Below are 3604 nucleotides of genomic sequence, written 5' to 3' on the forward strand. Positions count from 1 at the left end.
TTTGATTTCTTTGTAGGAAATACTTATTTTTTTCTTCAATTCCATCGTATCTACCCATTCTGTGGCCTCGAACACAGATACTAATTTTTACTGTATTTTGGAGAATCTGGCTATGTGTTCATATTTATTTTTTAAAAACATGTAAAAAATAAAAGCATGTAATTTTTTAGGTGAAATTCACATTATGTAAAGTTAAACATTTTAAGTTAATTTAGTGGCATGGAATATATTCATAGTGTTATGTAGCCACTACCTCTTCTCATTTTATTTTGTTTAGACTATTTTCACTTTTCATTGAGTTCCTTTTGGCTTAAGGCAAGAACCAACCTGGTATGCTTATAGTGAATATTTCATTCCTGTGGTGTCACTTAAGATAATGTTTATCTCTTCTCTTTGCTTCCCCCGCTCCCACCCATTCCTAGGATTTCAGGGTCTCGTGCCTGCTAGACAAAAAAGAACCCTACCCTTAAACTCCATTCCTCAGCTCCTGTCCTGTTAAAGCAGACATTCTTACTTTAAGATCTTGTGTTATAGGCTTCTAAAGATATTTGATCTTCTTCTCATCCCTAAAATTTTGTGGATGGGTACATGATTTAAGATAAGAACAGTTCTTACAGTGAACAGGCCTCCTACCTTGAAATTTGTTAGAAATAATATGGCTTATTAATGAAGGTACTACTGATTTAAGACATGGTTTGTTGTTTAACAGATGGAGCTCTAGAAAACAGTACTTTCATGTACTTTTTCCAAGAAGCTGGGTGAAAATTTCCAAACAAATTTTATTTTTAAATCTTAAGCAAGTTTTAAGTTTTGATGATCCCATTTATAGAGGAAACCACCTCCTGGGGATAGGGATCGGCCTGCTGTGGGTTAACTGTACAGCTAAGCTCCCTGAGAAAGTTGGTAGCTATGGCCACAGCTGTGTACAGGTACAGGTGTAATGTAATGTCAGTGGAGCATAACAGCCCTGGAACATCCTGCCAGAGCTTCCCACTCTCCCTAACCACTCACTGCTTACCATTTGACTTGATGTTGCCCAGCAAAATGAGAGATTTTCCTGTAGAAACAGTATAGGGTAAAAGCAAAGCCTTGCTCAGGGCTCTCCAGAGGACATGAGAACCCTCTGGAGACCCTGGCTTCATTAAAGTCACCCTTTTGGGCTGGGAAGATGGCTCAGTGGAATAAGCGTTTCCCTGGCAAGTGCAAGGGCCTGAGTTCAATCCATGATTCCAGCAAAAAAATAAAAATAAATAAAGTCACCCTTTTCTCCTATTCTGCTGGGGTGATTTGTTCTGCTGGGGATCCCATTCATTTTCCTTCTTCACCATGATATCTAAAATGGCCAAGAATTTCCTAGATAGACCACAGTGAATTTGAATTGTAGCCTTCCTGTCAGGCTCTTATAAACATTTATTTATATATTGGTTTATCTGTTTGTTCATTCCATGTCTTTTAACATGAAAAAGTCCTCCTGGTATGGTAGTACATACCTGTAATCTCAGCGTTCAAGAGACTGAGGCAGAAGGGTCCTGCTTAGGCTGCATGGTGAGTTCAAGGCTTCTTGAACTACATAGTGAGCCTCTGTCACAGATATTTTAATTATAACAAATATGAAAATGGAAATTTCTATAATGTATAATGATAGTTTAAGTTATAGCTTACTTCTTTTAACATGATAATTCAGTGAAATTTTGTTACAACCTAAAACGCTTTCCTATATCAGGATCAAGAACATAAATAATAAATAACTGATTAGAAAGATAGCAGATAAGTCTTAGTTTCCCCTAGGCTGTACAAAAAGCACATTCTAATGGTAAATTTGAATCAGATTCTTTTCATTATTTTAGGTTTATCTGGTTCTTTTTTTGTATAATTGTTCAAGGAAGTTTATTAGATACCTGGTTCTTTTTTGTTTCTTTAGTTACGTTGATTGTTTGATAGTGTAAGTTATTTCTTCCAGATCGATATTTATAATTGTTTGTGAAATGTATTATCACTTAAGTTGTGTTGACTTGATAGTAATCAGTAGGTGCTGCAATTTCTTGTCCTGAAATTGGTAACGAGTATTGTTAATTATGGTATTAGGGAAAGAGATTCTTCCTGCATTTTTGAGTGCAGGAAGAATATTATTTTTAAGAAATTGAATATATTTAAAGAAGTCAGTATGTTGGATAAAGTCCTAGAGTTTCCTTTTTTAATTAGTACAAGTTTAGTAGTACATTTGCAGTTTACATTCTTGATTTTTAAAACTTCCTTTCGTCTATCTACCCACATCCTCTGTTTCTAAATCCCTTTTCTCCATGTTTGTTTTGTTTGTTATTGAGACAGGATCTTGCTACTATGTAGTTCAAGCTGGCCTTAAATTCTCTATGTAGCCCATTTTGGCTGCAAATTCTGGATCCTCCTGTCTCAGCCTCCTCAGTGTGGGGTTATAGACATCTACCACCATCCTCAGCTAGAGTTTCTCAAATCAGAAGGCATCATCTCATTATTTTGAGTTCATACTGGATTTTGAAGTCAGCTGGGTTAATTGTTCTGGGATTTGGGACAGAAAGGTAGGTTGAGGCTGAGATCCATGTGTTTTTGTTTTACTGATTATCCTTTTTTGTTGTTGTTGTTGTTTTGGCAGAATCAGAGATTGAACTCGGATCCTTGCGCTTGCCAGGGAAGCGCTTATTCCACGGAGCCATCTCCCCGGCCCCCCCTTTTTTTTTTAATTTAATTTTATTTATTTAAATTTTTATTTGTGTGTGTGTGTGCACGCGAGGCTGGCTGGCATGTGGTGCTGGAGGATTGAACCGCGGTCCCTGTGCTTTGCTAAGCTTGTTCTAAGTAGGTGCTTTAGACCACTGAGCCATCTCACCAGCCCCATGTGTTTTTGTTTTAACACTAGTTCTGATTGTCTTTTGTACTAAGTGTGACTGAACAGATATCTTTTACCTTATTCTTAACTGTTAACTGGTACTATTCATTGGGTAGATTATTAGGATAAATATAAAATGTTGGAGGTATGAAGACTGCAGCTTTTTAAAAGATCCACACATAAGACATGTTTAACTCCAGGTCTTTTGTTGTGAATTTGTATTACTCTAATTTAGTCATTCTTTTTTTTTGAAAGAAATTCTTGTTACAGTAGGTTTGCATGTAACATTGATTAAGTTGGCAGAATTGTTCTCTATTTGGTTCTATGTCTCTGAGATAAGATCTTCATATATAGTCCAGGCTGGTCTTGAATTTGCTATACTACCTAAGCTGGCCTTCAACTTTGGATCCTCCTGCTTCAACCTCTCAGGTTTTAGGAGATTACAGGTGTGTATCATGCCTAGCAAGGAAAAAATTATTTTTCCTGTCTGGGGATCTCACACATGCTAGAGAAGCAGTCTACCTCAGCTGTATCCCAAGCTTGTTTTTTTCTTTGACTTTATATCTCTTTAGAATACATGCTGTGGAGTAAGACCTTCCTGAAATGGGGAAGTGCCTAAATAATCCTGAGCAGACAGAAGGTTATGGAGAAAGTTTCCAAATTGAAAAACAAAACAAAACTTTTCCTTACCCTAAACTGTTGAGTGACTAATTGTGAGGTGGGGAGAAAAAAAAAAAAAAA

The 3604-nt window shown here is 36.6% G+C and overlaps 1 protein-coding gene across 1 annotated transcript in view; it reads left to right on the forward strand.

Annotated features, from left to right (window-relative positions):
• Ap2b1 (adaptor related protein complex 2 beta 1 subunit) overlaps window positions 1–3604 on the forward strand; it is a 124247-nt gene that overhangs the window by 2567 nt on the left and 118076 nt on the right. The gene's annotated exons all lie outside the window — the stretch shown is intronic.

This window comes from Octodon degus, unplaced genomic scaffold, assembly GCF_000260255.1.
Source record: "Octodon degus isolate 3935 unplaced genomic scaffold, OctDeg1.0 scaffold00164, whole genome shotgun sequence".
NCBI classification, from domain to species: Eukaryota; Metazoa; Chordata; class Mammalia; order Rodentia; family Octodontidae; genus Octodon; species Octodon degus.